Source organism: Neoarius graeffei, chromosome 7 (genome assembly GCF_027579695.1).
Source record: "Neoarius graeffei isolate fNeoGra1 chromosome 7, fNeoGra1.pri, whole genome shotgun sequence".
NCBI classification, from domain to species: Eukaryota; Metazoa; Chordata; class Actinopteri; order Siluriformes; family Ariidae; genus Neoarius; species Neoarius graeffei.
This window is the reverse complement of record NC_083575.1, coordinates 19,963,023-19,980,560: the sequence shown is the minus strand read 5'-3', so window position 1 is coordinate 19,980,560 and position 17,538 is coordinate 19,963,023. Positions and strand designations below refer to the sequence as shown.

The 17,538-nt window shown below is 40.6% G+C and overlaps 1 protein-coding gene across 1 annotated transcript in view; it reads left to right on the top strand.

Moving 5' to 3' along the window:
• tmem63ba (transmembrane protein 63Ba) overlaps positions 1–17,538 on the top strand; it is a 163,752-nt gene that overhangs the window by 54,201 nt on the left and 92,013 nt on the right. The gene's annotated exons all lie outside the window — the stretch shown is intronic.

Sequence of the window (17,538 nt, the reverse complement as noted above, 5' to 3'; positions counted from 1 at the left end):
TGAATGCAGGGTTCTCACCAGGATTTTTTTTTAGCGTAATGGGTTATGGCGAGGGAGCGTAGCGACCGAGCGGGGGGATGGTGCGGAGATTTTGAAAAATCATGCCCAAAATTGGCCATATTTGACGTTCCTGGAGGGGATAAATTGCATTTTTTATGTTGTATATCCTTGATGGAAAATTGTTACATCTTTGGATCTTGGCAATGTGTTACCTACTGTTGTATTTCACTGAACTACAAAGGGTGTTGTCAAAAGATATGTAAACTCAGACACAACCAAAGAGATAATGAATGTTTTATTGTATTAAGAAATTAAGAAATGCCTGAGCACATAAATGATTTAAAGCCACAAGGGCGATCACGTTTGGCACATTGGAGCTGAATCCCATGACTAAAATCATATCATTAACCTCATTCTCACCTGTGAATTTCCAGCCTCTGCTCGTCTTCCTCCATCTCCTCCTCTATCTCCAACAGCGGGCTCTCCCCCACTAGGCCTACCTCCATCCTCTGCCCGTTTATCTGCTACCTCCTTTCCTCTGCCTCCTATGTCCTTTCCTTCATCTCCTCCAACCTCTCTTGTGCCTGTCTCCTTATAGAAATATAACGATGGATGGCATGCAGGCAGATTACCAGTGTGTTAATGTTAGCCACAGTGGGATCCAGTAAATTAGCGCTAATTAGGGTATTAGGCAGAAAAAGAAATTTACCAGTCAAAAATAATATTTTATATAATCCTGATAAGCGCCGCAGGTGCGAAGACGAGCGCCGCAGGCGCGAAGTCCCTCTCGGGGGGTCTGGGGGCATGCCCCCCCAGAAAATTTTTGAAATGTAGACTTCATTTCCTGCATTCTAGGACATTTTCAGGGTGAAATGGCGTGTAATTTTTGATCAGAAATATTGCATATTTTTACTTTGTATTTTTTTCAGTTTCACTCCTGAATGTATCAGATGTATGTATGGTGTCTGATTTGGTAACAAAAGTGAAAAGAAAATAAACAACAATGAATTGTATATAATCTTTTGATCTAGTTACAGTATTTAATAAAAAAAAAAACCAACAGTATTCTATTTTACCATACCCCAATGAAACCCCCTTGTTAATCAATGTATCACACATACCTTTTCTGTCTTTTTGTGGAAAAACGAATCAGTTTTTGTCACATTCAATTTGGGGCGTTTGTTGGGATTCATCTTGATCCAGAAGAGTGAGTCAGCAAAAAAAAATGCGGTTCTCCCGCCAAGAAAGAGGAAACTACAACGCAGGGTGTTTGGCAATTTTCGACCAATCAGAATTCGCGATTTATTCAGTCCGCGTGTTACAAGATTCAGTGCGGGCCAAAATGGCGGAAACGATGAAATATTCTGATTTTTCATTTCAAGTTTTCAGTATTTTTCGTATTAAACTGTGTTTCTTACGATTTGTAAATGATGGCGGAACCACACACGGACTGGCCATCGGGAGTAGCGGGAGTTTTCCCAGTGGGCCGGTGGTTCAGTGTGGGCCAGCGGAGGAGAAAAAAAAAAAAACAGTTGCGCGCTGGCCTTTAATATGATAAGCAATGTTAACAGTTTCTTTAACAAACTGTTAACATTGCTTATCATATTAAAGGCCAGCGCGCAACTGTAATAAGCAATGTTAACAGTTTGTTAAAGAAACTGTTAACATTGCTTATCATATTAAAGGCCAGCGCGCAACTGTTTTTTTTTTCTCCGCCGGCCCACGCTGAACCACCAGCCCACCGGGAAAACTCCCGCTACTCCCGATGGCCAGTCCGTGTGTGGGCGGAACATAACTGGATTTATCGGATGACATGTGGGAGTATTCATGTGCGAAAATTTTCGGCATTATCGTCCGTTTCAGTATCCGTCTGTGTGTATACTTGCCCGTTGAAATCGGCAATTGCCCGTCAAATTTACGGGTGGACGGGTCTCTGCCTAATACCTTAGCGCTAATCATCCGATACGTGCGCCCTGTCATATTGCTAAACCTGCTTACAAAGTAGACGTTTTCATTCATCAAAGGGCTTTGGGTTAAGTTTTCAAGCGTGATGGAAAACCTGTAGAAGTGGTGCACTTACATTTCTAACTGTGAAGAAAGAGCGAATGTCTCTTTTTTTGCGAGGGGGTCCGTCATCCATTGTCATTCACCGAAGTCCAGCTCAAGAGAAAGTTATCGCCAGGATCTCTCTCTCTCTCTCTCTCTCTCTCTCGGAACTGATTTCCAGGCATGGGTTTCCTAACAAACGTAGGCTGATTTTGACACCTTGAAAACTGCTCAAGTGCGCAGGAAAAAAAAAAACTTTTGGCGATGGTGATGAACAACTGAAAACAACCGTTACGCTATATTAAAAATTTAGCGTAGCGGGGGGAAATTACCGTTGCGGTCTGAAATTTTAGCGTAGCGGGCCGCAACCATATAAAGCGCTGGCGAGAACCCTGGAATGTCATGGCAGGATTTGGGTTTTCAGTAATTTCTCTGAACTGTTCTTTTTCTGTAGCAGAATGATTGTACAGCGCACATCTTAAAAAAAAAGAATCCTAGAATTTGGTGCACAAGTTTTCAAGCTCATAGGCAACGGTTTTAATTTTATGCACATTTGAAACTTTATATGTTAAAAAACCCTCTGTTATTTTCTTCTGGTCCAAAGAAGTATTGTTAATGAGTAATAATTAAAATAAGTTGGCGCGGATCGCGGCGAATTTCTGTCAGCTATTTCTGTGACCACAAGGCACATGACGTCATTTAAGACAAACAAATCGCTTGAGTTGAGTCCACTTCCATGTGTTTTCAGTGCCGTTCGGCCTGAGTGCAGACATGCGTTTGGGAATTTCCAAAAAAAAGCCTTATTGTTGTGCAGTGAACTGTAACAACGGGACCAGTTCAGGAAGAAGTTTTTACCTTTTTCCAGAAGAGGAGGAGAGAGTGGATTGTGCGTGTGAAGCAAGAGGGTTGGCAGCTGGGTAAATACACCGCTCTGTGCTCCAGTCACTTTGAGGAGGATTCATTGATTCATCAGTTTGGGTTTTCTTGAAGCAAAGTAGCTTGGCAAAGTGAGTACACCTCACAATAACTTGCATACAATTGTTTGAACTGATCTTAGGATCTGCAGTTGTTTAGAAATGTCTCTAAGAGACATTCCGGAGTTGTGTACATCTGCGATCCTCTTTCTCAGATCTGCACTGAGCTCCTTGGACTTTCCAATTGTATTGTGTGTTGGTCAATCCAATGAGTGCTGCAAACAAACCCTTTTTATGAAGGCACAGAGAAGCTACCAGCTGTAGTCAATCATGATCACTAACAGGAAGGTAAGAGACCTCGGCCTTGGCAAGATAAGAGGCATTTTGGAAGTTTCAGCACCTCTGTATTAATAATCCAAGTGAGCGTATGTATAATTTTGACCCTGTGTTGATTTCAGAAAACCCAAAATAAATTAAAACTTCTGCACCAAATTCATGCATTTTTTTTCTATTAAAGAAATATGTTGTATAATCATTTCACCATAGAAAACAAACAGTTCAGAGAAAGCATTGAAAGCCCAATATTGCCATGACATTCATAAGTTTGGAAACGCCTTCAAATTCGATGTTTTTTCTTTATTTTAATTAACTAAAAGACACTTTGTGTCTTAAAGGAGTGACTGACTGTTATTTCTCTTTACTTAGTTGAGTGGTTCTTGACATACCGTAATATGGATTACTACAGTTGTCGAACAGGGCTATTTACTCTATTTTTATTATTTACTCTTTACTGGTTGATGGTGTCAAATGCATTAAGAAGGCAAGGAATTCCATTTTTGACAAGACACACCTGTTAATTGAGAAGCATTCCAGGTGACGACCTCATGAAGCTGGTTCAGATAATGCCAATAGTGTGCAAAGCTGTTATCAAGGTAAATAGTGACGACTTTGAAGAATCTAAAAGATGAAACATTGTTTTTTTTAAACACTTTTTTTTTTGTTTACCATATAATTCCATATGTTCCATATGTTATTTCATAGTTTTGATGAGTTCAGTATTGTTCTACAATGTAGGAAAAATAAAATAAATAAAAACATGGAATTTGAAGGTGTTTCCAAACTTTTGACTGGTACTGTACATATAAAATATAAATAATATGACACAAAAAATGCCATGGACCCCAATTCGGCCAGTCATGTAGGTCCTTGGACCCTGAACAAAAAATCCTAGCACCATCCCTGTTTGTTATATTTTGTGGATGTGAGATAATGAGTAATGGCCCGTCAGCACCATGGTTGGCATTGACTCATTGGGGAGTTCCACTGCTTATTTACATTTAAGCAATGTGTAGTAGACTTGTGCAGTATTTATTTTGACAAGTTCTTGAATAACCTTTAAAAAAAATCATGATTTACTGGAATTGATGACAGCAAAATGAGGATTTCCCCATTTCAGGTTTAAGGAGAGAAGGGATTATTATTATTAATAATAATAATAATAATAATAATAATAATAATAAAATCATCTGTATGGTCAGGAACTGCTGGCTGGCAGCAGTAATCATGAAAAACTCAGCTGGATGGTGGATTCTCTAGTAATGCCCAGTAAACCGTAATAAATAAATAAACAGTACATTTTCAGATCCTTTTACAAATCCATGACTAATACCATTCTACAGTTTGAATTAGTGCTAATTGGTTAGAAGAGCAAAAAAAAAATCATATTTTTCTAATTATTAACCACCCTTGATATTATATTTGTCACTTCATTGTAAATCTATTTAATCATTTTAGGTTGAAATCTTCCTCATTTTCTCTTTCACTTGCAAACCAAGTTTTTTGACTGTTTTATTTAGCTTTAGTAAATAGTTATAATATTAAATATATGCTTCTCTTATGTATAATTCGAAAAGCTAATTCAAACATAGAACATCTACTGATGTAGTATTTCATACTAATGAATTTGAAGATCGAGATAATGTCCAATGGCAGGAAGGAGGCTGAGTTTCCAGGAGGGGTCAGTTAATATAGGAGAGTTCAAACCTCATTTGCAGCGGTCAGTCGTTTCAGATTAATGTGCCGGTTGGATTTGTCTGCTGTTTCTGTTGAGAAGAAAAAGGCTGCGCTTTTGGCATATTTTATGGCATCAGTGATGACTCGCCTACTCGTATGTTAAATCTTACGCAACTGGACGTCGATAACTCTATATTAAAATATAATCTGAGTAACTGTGACTGGATATTGCAGGCATGACATTTTTCCGATTTTTGGCGGAATTCTGATTTTTAGACATCTATATGAGTTATTCATGAGATCAGTGTAAATTTGATGAAATAAGCTGGAGGGGAAGGTGGTTGGTTCAGGTCTGCGATTAGGTCGTCAGCATCACTGTTCAGTCCTTGCGACATATGCTTTGAGACTGGCTGCGATTTTTAGCAGTTCCCGGCCCACAGAGAGTGTTTAAAGCGCTGGCATTGGGATATTTTTGACGAATTGCAGTTCGCAATGCATATTCTGTCAACCACGCGGCATGCACAAAAATGGCGATGGTCATCAATGCTCGTGATGTTGCTGAAATTAAAGAGTTGGATTCTTCTGTAAAAAAAAAATAATAATTTAGCTGGTCATGGTTAGAAGAAGAAATAGTGATAAACTTACCAAATGACAAGAGCAAGAAAATTCTATGCGTCAAGCTCTGAGAGTTTATCAAGAACATAAATGAGCCAGGCAAAGCTATTTGTGACCTTTTCACTGATACCATCAGCTAGGGAGCACGAGGTAGGTAAAACATAAATATTGGAATAATAAATAATTTTCTGTGTGCAGATATAATACCTCTGTCGTACGGGAGCGACCATTAAAATACAAGGGGGGCTGGATTTTTTTTTTTCCCCAATAAATAAATTTGTGCAAAAAATTGGCAAAATAAATAATTTTAATGAGAAATAAATAAAATGTGGGCGGCACGGTGGTGTAGTGGTTAGCGATGTCGCCTCACAGCAAGAAGGTCCTGGGTTCGAGCCCCGTGGCCGACGAGGGCCTTTCTGTGTGGAGTTTCCATGTTCTCCCCGTGTCCGCGTGGGTTTCCTCCGGGTGCTCCGGTTTCCCCCACAGTCCAAAGACATGCAGGTTAGGTTAACTGGTGACTCTAAATTGACCGTAGGTGTGAATGTGAGTGTGAATGGTTGTCTGTGTCTATGTGTCAGCCCTGTGATGACCTGGCGACTTGTCCAGGGTGTACCCCGCCTTTCGCCCGTAGTCAGCTGGGACCTATCCAGCTTGCCTGCAACCCTGTAGAAGGATAAAGCGGCTAGAGATGATGAGATGAGAATAAATAAAATGTATAAATATTTAAAATACTTCTCCTTGTTAAAGTGAAAAATAATTACGTTCACATAGCATGTGAAATAAAAAAAATATATATCTTCCCAAGGAAAACTCCAGCCCCCTCCTGGTATTTTAATGGTCACCTCTAATGTAAATTACGCCATTTGTCCATGTGTGTGCACTGACCGCTGTGGTAGGGCTAGGGCCTTGCCTTTTTTTTTGGGGTGGGGGAGACGAGACATAATTACAGACTGTGTATCCGAGCCATTTTAGCAGTTGCCAAGACATTAATCAGCTTGGGAAATAAGGCTGGACCAGTGCACATTTACCAGTAATTTTTGCATTTGTCCAGGTGCATTTCAAAAGCATCAAACCGGATGGCCTGTGAAAAACTTGTAAAGAGATGGGTCTAATCTACTTCCAATTTTCTTCCAAATGTTAGACTGGGCAAATATGTCGTAACACGGACTGAAACGGGGGCCCTCGCGGGCGCGAATTTAAAAATGTATAACTCAGCCACCGATAGTCCTAGCCAGCGCTCGAAACTAACGGTGTCCTGACGTCCCGGGGACCATAAAAAAATGTCATCGGGACACAAAATTATCATATCTGGGACAATCCCGGGACAATGGAAAAAAATAGATCTAGAAAAAAGTTCTACATTAATATTATTTACAAAGCCGTAACACATACGTAGACATTCACCTAATTTGTCAATTTTAATTTTAAAACGTTAACAGCGAAAAATACATAGTAGCTACACTTTCGATGCACCTGCATCCGTAGGCTACAGAGCAGCGCATTCTGTTCTAGAATCTTCGGCCGGTGTCTGCATTATATGGACTTGGAATGGAATTGCTACCGCACACGCTGCGCCGACTCTTGCCAGAACAAAAATGCTGAAGTGGTTGAAGCGGACCGACCGCGGGGAAGAAACTGAAAGCCCAGACATAACGTCTCCGGGACCTTCAGGATCCAAAGTGTCATCGCCTGGTCTGCAGGCAACGCTAACAACTGAATGAACTTAATGAACGCTGTTAGACACGTTATAAAATACAACAGGAATGATGTGGATGATATTGACGGAAGATACCGTTCAACAGAATAAGTGAGTTTTCTTGGTGTCTTTCTAGTTCAGAAAGTTTAGTTAGTCAGCAGCACAACTAGGCTCGGACCTGGCACTATGCTGATGTTGCTAACATTTGCACCCACATTTCGGCAGCGAAAGTTCATAAAAATGGATAAGGGAAAGTTCATAAAAATGGATAACGGTCTCATCTCATCTCTCATTATCTCTAGCCGCTTTATCCTGTTCTACAGGGTCGCAGGCAAGCTGGAGCCTATCCCAGCTGACTATGGGCGAAAGGCGGGGTACACCCTGGACAAGTCGCCAGGTCATCACAGGGCTATGGATAACGGTAATGGTGAAAATTATAAGTTGGCCTTATAAGTGCCAACAGATATTCAAGGTATAAGTAGATGAAATGAACATAAAAGGGGTCTTATTTTCAACTAAAGTGTACTGCAGATGTAGGGAGTTGAAACATTTTCTGAATGAGCTAGTTGGCCCCTTTAAATAAACGGGTATCTATTATCAGTATCAGTGAGATCGCCAAAGTTTAATAAACTGAAAATGCAATAACTGTAATTTTGAAGTAGATGATGTATAGGACATGTGTCGCTTGTGTCTTGTGACTTATTGTAAAAATGATATAAAGGGTTCAAAATCGCATAGTTACAAATATAATAGTAACTTCATATGATAATATTAACCACTGGTTATTTCAGAGAGGAAAAAAATGGGGACACTATTGCTTCCATTCGGGACAATACAACACAGAATTCGGGACCACTGGGGGACACAAAGAAAAAAAGTTAATTTCGAGCCCTGGTCCTAGCCCCACCAAAATTCACAGGCACCTCCCTCTCCCATGAGACCTTTCAAACCAGCACAGGCACAGCCCACTACGACCCGCCTTGGCCCATTATTTGCCTCCGAAACCCCCACACGAGCGCTGCTCGCCAAAAACTTTCATATGAGCCCTGGCTTGAGCCAGCCTTTAAAAATTCATAGGCACCTCCCTCTCCCTGAGCACTTTTGAACGAGTCCAGGCTTGGCCTGATCCGATGTCAGGAGCGAGCGCGGATCGCGGAAAGCTTTAACACAAACCCTGGCTCCAGCCACTTGTGCGCACGGTGATGTAAAAATTCATAACTTGGCCACCAAAGGTCCCAGCCCCACCAAAATTTACAGGCAACTCCTCCTCGAGTGGCACACTAAATAAGACAGTAATAATACACTCAGTCTTCACTGTTGTTTTTATTGCATGATGCAGTTGAACTAGTGTTTGAGGGTCTGATGGTATCTGATTGATCCAGTCAGTTGATTTAAGAGTCCAGTTTACATGAAAGTTTGCACTACAGTATTATGTCAAGTGCCAAACTTCCACTCAATGGTTATGATGTTATGTGCATTTTTTTTTATAATAAGAATGAGAGTCGTATGCTTTGGAGGATGTAGATTTATATTTTAATAGTTTTTTTTTTTAATTTAAATTTTCTTCTATTTTCTAAGTTCTAATGCAGCAGATTGTAGTCTGAATGCCAAATGATATGATCATGTCTTGTTTTGTGTCATTTTAAAAGTTTTTGTTCCAAAGTTACTTGGAATCTCAGACTCAAAATTTTAACTCTATGTAAGAATAGTTGTATTGTTAATTACTTAGTCATTGTTGACATAATGTTTCACGAGTGTTATTATAGTACCTGTATATGAGGACCAGTAAGATGTAACCAACTGGAACATCCTTTGACCCCCATACTTTTTTCTAGACATGGAACTGACCTGTGTGCGCTACTGTTTTCTTGGGTCGAACTTTAAGCATGTTTTTCTTGAATCATCTGACATTTTCTTATAAATTATATTCAATTTGTAGTGTAATTAGCAACTAATGTCTAGTGTAATTTGGCCTTTGAAGATCACAAAAATGTGCCTGGAAATAGCTGAGAAGCCATCTCCAGGCATCTAAAGCCCTTCAGCTTCTGGGGCCCTAAGCTGGGCCCTGGACTCCCGGCCGCATTGTTCTGGGCCTTTTGACCCATCATTTGGACAGGCTGCAATTTGGATGGGCGGACAACATTTCAGACTTGGCTGTCCTGTGACAGTCTGTTTTTAAAATTCCTTATTTCCCACACTGTTAATAATATACGTGTTTAGTCATCACCCAGGCTAACTAGATCTACTGGGAAAGGGCCAGGCATAGAATCATTAAAATATTTTGTAAGGGGGGTATTTAAAAAAAAAATTTTAATTATAAAAATTGGCGGCACGGTGGTGTAGTGGTTAGCGCTGTCGTCTCACAGCAAGAGGGTTCGAGCCCCGTGGCCGGCGAGGGCCTTTCTGTGCAGAGTTTGCATGTTCTCCCCGTGTCCGCGTGGGTTTCCTCCGGGTGCTCCGGTTTCCCCCACAGTCCAAAGACATGCAGGTTAGGTTAACTGGTGACTCTAAATTGACCGTAGGTGTGAATGTGAGTGTGAATGGTTGTCTGTGTCTATGTGTCAGCCCTGTGATGACCTGGCGACTTGTCCAGGGTGTACCCCACCTTTCGCCCGTAGTCAGCTGGGATAGGCTCCAGCTTGCCTGCGACCCTGTAGAACAGGACAAAGCAGCTAGAGATAACGAGATGAGATGAGATTATAAAAATTATGTAAAATTGTATAATGACCTAACTGAGTCAAGTTTATTTGTATCGCGCACTTAACAATAAACATTGTCGCAAAGCAGCTTTACAGAATTTGAACAACTTAAAACATGAGCTAATTTTATCCTTAATCTATCCCCAATGAGCACGCCTGTGGCGATGGTGGCAAGGAAAAACTCCCTCATGCCCCTTTTCCACCAAAGCAGTTCCAGGGCTGGTTCGGGGCCAGTGCTTAGTTTGGAACCGGGCTTTCTGTTTCCACTGACAGAGAACTGGCTCTGGGGCCAGAAAAACCGGTTCCAGGCTAGCACCAACTCTCTGCTGGGCCAGAGGAAAGAACCGCTTACGTCAGCCGGGGGGGGGAGTTGTTAAGACCAACAACAATAACAAGACCGCGAAAGATCGCCATTTTTAAGCGACGAGAAGCAGCAGCTGTACAAACGCGAAGTCATCCATTATTATTATTGTTGTTGTTGCCGCTGCTGCTTCTTGCGTGTTGTTTTTGCTTTGATATTCGCGCCAAGGTTTATGTAAACGTAGCGCCGTAACTTCCGTATACAGCGACGTAACTGACGTATACAGCGACGTAATGACGTGGCTCCGCTTAGCACCGCGAGCGATGGAAAAGCAAACTGGTTCTCAGCTGGTTCGCAAGTTGAACGAGTTGTGAACCAGCACCAGCACTGGCTACGAACCAGCCCTGGAACTGATTTGTTGGAAAAGGGGTATCAGACGACATGAGGAAGAAACCTCGAAAGGAACCAGACTCAAAAGGGAACCCATCCTCATTTGGGCAACAACAGACAACATGGCTATAACATTAACAGTCCTAACATAAAGTCAGCTTCGTTGATGTTATAAACCCCCCACCGAGGGAAACCCGAGCGCAAAACCGTTCACGACAACCGCAGTCCCAAAGTCAGCAAGTCAGCTGCAGTCCTAAACTGAGTATTCTTGTAAAATAGTGTAACCTGTGCATAGAATACTGAACCAAGATAATGTTTCTGTACACGTAATGCCATCTTGATTACTCAAGTTAGTTGTGAATGAAAAAGTGGACTAGATTATTTATGTATATATTTATTTTTATGGTTATTACTGTAATACGTTACAGTGATCTGTTCGCTTTCAAGGTACAAGTGATACAAGGTTCTTTACTTTGGACCAACACTATCTGTCACGCTGAGCACTATCATTGTAGGACTCTGCAAACTCACCCTTTAGAACAGTTAAATTATACTTCAGAATATAAAATCGTTAAACACTATATATTCTGTGCCAACTTGCCTTCGTTTTATACTCCATTATATGTTTTGTAATTCTGCCATCCATTGGACATAAAAAAGCCAGACCTGTATCTTGTATATTATCGACATGTTCTTTTCGCACTATATCTTCGTGTTATAAATAAGTTCTACAAAGATTAGAAGAGAAATTTAAAGTTGACATAGTTTAGCTAATGCATGCATGCAAAGAATTTTATTTCCATATATTAAACTTTCATCATTAACTGTATAGCAAATCATTACTTAATTTACTTTTCCAGTATGAAATTTACTGGTAATGACTTGAGTAACAGCCATAATCCTATTTGCCACCTAATTAGTTAGTTACGTAGGTAATAAAATGTCCTCTTACATAACTTTGCAAAATTAAGATCTAATGCTGTATTGTATGTTATCAGATTTGAAATGTATTGAGAGTATACAAAATTAGTATTTTAACCATTATTTTATGTGCCTTACATGTAGATGCATTTTTAATTGTTAACTTAGTGTGGGAAATAAGGCCGGACCGGCGAACATTGACTGGTAATTTTCGCATTTGTCCATCTGTATTTCAAAAGCATCGGACCAGATGGCCGATTAAAAAATAATCAGGGCTCAACATTAGCGGTAGTCCGACTGGACTGGACGGGGCAACTAAATGTTTGGTCCGGACAAGACACATCCGTGTCTGACAGGGCAAGTTGAATTTTTGCCAACTCTCCCAGAAGTTCTGGGAGTCTTCCGCATATTGATGGCGGCTCCCTGAGAGAGAGGGTGAGCGCATCCTGATTGTTCTGTCTTGCTAAGTAGGCCAATCAGTGTTGTGTGTGGGTGGGCTTTACAGCTTCTCTCTGAGAGAGAGAGAGAGAGAGAGAGAGAGAGAGAGACACCCTGTGTTTAAAATGGCTCACTCGTTCACTACTCCCTATATAGGGAATTACTATATAGAGGACTATATAGTGAGCTCATTGGTAAAATGAAAAAAAAAACACTTTCGGACACTAATCCATCATGCTGGTATTTACGTCATTACTGTCGCACAATTAAAATGCGGCACATCAGGCGGCTGGTGGGTTTTCAAAATAATAAATACATGCGTGTATTTTTGTGATAAATCCATATTATACTGAGCGTATTTCCCACATTAATCAATACAAAGTACCTGCATCTTTCAGTTCTTTTTCAATCAAGGCAGAATACTTTCTTCTTTGCTGCTGCCTTTTATTAAGGCCAAAAAAAAAAAAAAGTGTGTTTCCGGTTACGTAGATTTCAAAACTAGGGTCGGTAGGCAGGCATTTTTTTTTTTTTTTTTCAAGATGGCTGCCATAACCTATATTTAGACAGGAATAATTTCACAAAATATAATGAATTTCTTTGCAGGTCACCTGAGTTACCACCTTCTGATGAATCTGATGCAGCATGAGACACCTTTTAACATGAATTTTTCTGTAAATATAACAGCTCAATACACCATGAGAGAGAGAGAGAGCAGCCCCGCCCCTCTCTGCTCCCTGAGTGGAGCTCGTCGCCTTGGTAATGGTGCAGGGAAAAGACACAATATAACAAGCAAAGAGCGCTCTCAGAGTTCCCTCTCCTCAAACAACGCTGATTTACACGGAAACGAAAGGAGCTATTCAAAAAATTCTTTCACATTGAGTGCTACAAGGCTCCCATGAACACATTAATGTTTTTTTTTTTTTGTCCCTAGTGTAAAAAACGTGGACACTACAGCGAGTTAAAAACAAGTGACTTTTCTGATTTTGCAGTAAAAGCGCTGCCACGTTTATAATGTGAGTCTATGGGAGAGCGCGGCTGTCCTCTCCTCACTTTCAGGCTTCTCATTCAAAAACTGTAAATCCTATCGCTCAGGTAGACACTTGTCTTGATTCACACAATGTGTGACTACAACTTTTGAGAAAATTGTGTGTAGAGTGAAAATTGTGGCTGAGAAAACAGTTTAAATGAGAAAGTTAGAGCTTTTTTTTTTCAAGCTGCCTACACTCCAAACTCCTGAGCGCCGCTGGTGTGTAACGCCATAGACACCCATTATAAAGCCTGAATTTCTCCAGATTTGCTCATGGTGTTTGATCTGTGACTGATCAGAAAGTATAGAACCTAGCAAAAAAGTTGAATGCCAGATCCACACAGGAGAATTTTGTCTCCGTTTTAAAGTTTGAATCATGTCTCTAGGTGAAAGACAAAATAAGCGTTCTCTCTGCTTCTGTTCCCTCCACCGGCCCCAACACACTACTGCCTCCGCCGAGTGCGCACGCACACTGCATGTCGGGGCCGCGGATGAGTTACTCTCCCCTGATCAACGAAGTCTGCGGGGAATTTGTGGTTATTATCGGTACAAACAGCGCGAATCACAACTTAAATGAGTGCGGTTCAGTTTGACATTATTGTCAGTCCGTTAGATAAACATTTAATTTTATTAAAATCGAAAATTAATATTTAGAGCCTGTGGGCTACAAAAATAATAGTCATTAAAGTAGCCGGCTGGACTTAATTGTGTAGTCGGCTGTATGGCCGGCAGCCGGCGCTTGTGGAAAGCCCTGATTTTCCCAGTGAGTGACACAAACTTCCGGTTCACGCAGTTGGGTTATATGTAAAAGTCGCGACTGGGAAAAAAAAGTTTAGGGTCGGTCGGGTAACCGGAAAAAAACACACTTCTTTTTTTTTTTTTTTGGCCTAAATCAAATTTGAGACTTTTAAGTGACTTTTTGATTTCTTTCAGTGCAACCACAATGCATGATGGAATATATTACTTTGGTTCGTGACCATCATTGTACACTACTTTTCATGATGCATTGTGGGATACTTTGAGTAGGCCTGTTACAATGACAAATTTTGTTGGACGATATATTGTCTCAGAAATTGTGATAAACAATATTATTGTTGACATCTTTTCAAGACAATTTTATGCCACTAGTAAAATAATAATGATCATGCAAATAAACCCTTTCAAAGAACAGTAAACTTTTAATTAAGTCAACTTATTCAGTTCAACAGTGGAACGTAAAAAAAAAAATAACCTAAAGAAATAAAACAATCAAACAAAACCACTCACCAAAAATGATAAATAAAATACAACCTATGGCTCTTAAAAATTGCACTTGAGTAAATATTCACTTGGCACAGGGTAATAAAAAGACTTTCTTTTCTTCACAGGCAACATTCTGCCAATCCAGTTTCTCAAAGATTAGTACCCAAAGTGCAAAGTAACAACGTATTGCCAGCTGTCATTCGGATAAAACTAAGAACAATTAGAACAAGATAACGTAGGCAAGGGCATAGGTTTGGTATTAACATTGGTGGGGACATAAACCCAATGCCAACCCCCAGTGGCGCCAACTTCAGGTCAACATTAGAGAGTCGCAATATTTTGCTCCATTGTGCTCCACCAAAAGAGTATCCATCTCTCCAAAGTCCAGACTTTTAAAACTTGAAGTTCAGAATTGTAGTAATTCATGAATAATAATAATAATAATATGCATTTCATTTGATTAACTGCAAATCTTGCATGTGGTGATTAACTCATTATACCAGTTTGCAAATGTGTTTTACAAGCGAATAACGCACTGACCGTCGGGAGGGTGTATGTTCCTTTCCCTTATAAATGGAAGTAAAACCCATCCGGAGCCTTAGACACTGCGTTCCATGAGGCTGCAGGGGGAGTCGCTCTCTTCTGTGGGATCTGTAACTAGTTTAGAATGCTAGTTTAAGCTGAGATGTGATTGATCTAATGGTAAAACAGCACGAGGGCTCGAGAACTTTGACACGTTGAAAGGTTACAATTTTACTTGGCAACAGAATATATCTGAATTCTGATTGGTTGTTGTATCTGAATTCTGATTGGTGGTTGTTATATTATTGCCCTTTTGTTGTCTTCTTGAGCCCAGAGCGGAGAGGGGAGGGAGAGGAGGGAGGGACAGGGTTCTACAGAGAGAAGTTTTTAGCCGACCGCTTTCAAATGAACCCCCTCGAAAACCAGTCAGTTCAGCGTGTGTATATACTCGGTATGTGACGTTTTCAAAAGAGAGGCGGGAGGAGCTAAAAATTTCTAATCAAGAAGGTGGTGGCTGTTCTGCTTATTACGTGAAAAATGTTTTATTTGATTGTTCGTGGCCCGGACACCTGTTAATGTCCACATCATCGTCAGGTTGTTGTTTACATGTGTCATGTTGCACGAACTTGGTCAGGGCTCTGCAGGTCTTAACTGAAGCACTTCAAATTAGCGGGCTGCTAAAGTTTGCAGGCACTTCACAAGCAAGACTCGGTGCAATATTAGCCAACATTAGCACAGTTTGATATGATTTAATAATGTCTTTGTGACCTTAATGCACACCAGTTGTTGTCGGTATCCAGTCGGATTATTTACATGCCACACAAACTTAGAAAACAGTCATATTCGTATGTTGTTGTTTTTACACACTGAATATGAACTGTTGTTAACTGATTAATTTTACGAGCTAATCTAACGTTCCATTCCTCAAGGACAGTTTGCTAGCTAGCAGCCGGTCACTGCACTGCAACCGCACTTGCTAATTGACATGGTAGCTTAACTTGCTTGCTGTTTTCGCGACCACGCCCCCAGAGCGAATATTCATGAGTGAATTTTGCATGATGTTTCGCCCAGTGGAAACCTACAGTAACCGTTTGTGTACCGCGCACAGAGCGGGATTTTATTTCTTCAAATAGAAATATTGGTAGGGACATATCAGCCGTCGTTTGATATTGGTAGGGACACGTCCATACCCAATTCTATGCCTATGGTCTGTACAACGGAGCAACGTGGTGTTGTCTTTTCCCCATTCAGTGGATACTCTGGCTGGATAACTGTTGCATGCTGGGAGGCCCCGCATCTGACAGAGCAGTGTTTTATTCAGTCAGTGGGGCAAGCTAATACTCTGGCGACTTCCCTATGTAGATGTACAGTGTGTAAATGCCAAAATCGTGATTTAAAAAATTACCAAGTTCATTTTAATTTACCGTACGATAAGTCGGTATATCGAATATCGCGACAGGCCTAACTTTGAGTGCACTGTATAGGGTGTAAATAATCCTAAGGTTTCGGACAGCACTTCAAAATGGTGTCCTCACTATATAGTGCCCTATATAGTGAGTAGGGAGTGATTTCGGACACACAGAGAGAGAGAGAGAGAGAGAGAGAGAGAGAGAGCACATCCTGATTGCTCTGTCTTGTTAATAAGTAGACCAATCAGTGTTCTGTGTGGGCGGCTTTACAGCTTCTCTTCCAGATGGAGAGTCCATCAGTTCAGTGTATCCAGCAGCATCGTGACAGAGTGCCAAAAATTAATTAATAAATTTCTTATAGACTTGTAGTATAAAAAAAAATCATTGTTATAATGTTTCATGAGCATTATCATATCATACCTATATATGAATACCAGTAAGTTGTAACCAACTGGAATACCCCCCCCCCCCCATACTGTTTTGTAGAGATGGAACTGACCTGTGTGTGCTACTGTTTTCTTGGGTCGAACTTTAAGCATGTTTTTCTTGAGTCTTCTGATATTTTCTTGTAAATTATATTCAATTTGCAGTGTAATTAGCAACTAATGTCTAGTGTAATTTAGCCTTTGAAGATCACAAATATGTGCCTGGAAATAGCTGAGAAGCCATCTCCAAGCATCTAAAGGCCTTCAGCTTCCGGGAGCCCTAAGGTGGGCCCTGGACTCCCAGCCGCATTGTTCCAAGCCTTTGGCCCTTCATTTGGACGGATAGTCAACATTTTCAGACTTGTCTGTCCTGTAACAGTCTGCTTAAAATCCTTTATTTCCCAAACTGTTAACTGATTGTAAGATATAAAAAAAAAAAAAATACACAGTATTTCATCTGAGTGATCTGACTGATTGATTATTAAATTTAGGTGCATGTTCACTGTTCACACTAGATCAGATCTGCAGAAGTTTTGGGTATAAAAATGCCAGGAGACTCCACAAATGCATGTTAAAATGACATGTATTTGTTTCTGGCTTTTTTATAGCCAGTTTATGGCTGTTTCTGGCTTCAAGAGAGCTTTGCCACCTTGAAACCCCCCACCACCACCAGGGTGTTGCCCCTAGACCCCGATGGGGGCCTAGACGGCCCCCAAACCCCCTGCCCATATTCTAAAGACAGGCCTTCGGCCCTCTCATGACTTTCAGATTTTTTCTTTTTCTGCCAGTGTCATGCCTGATGATGTAAGTGCAAGATCACGTAGAGACAATTAAATCATCACACAAGCCTGGTGTGATTTACAGGTTTTTTTGGTGGTGG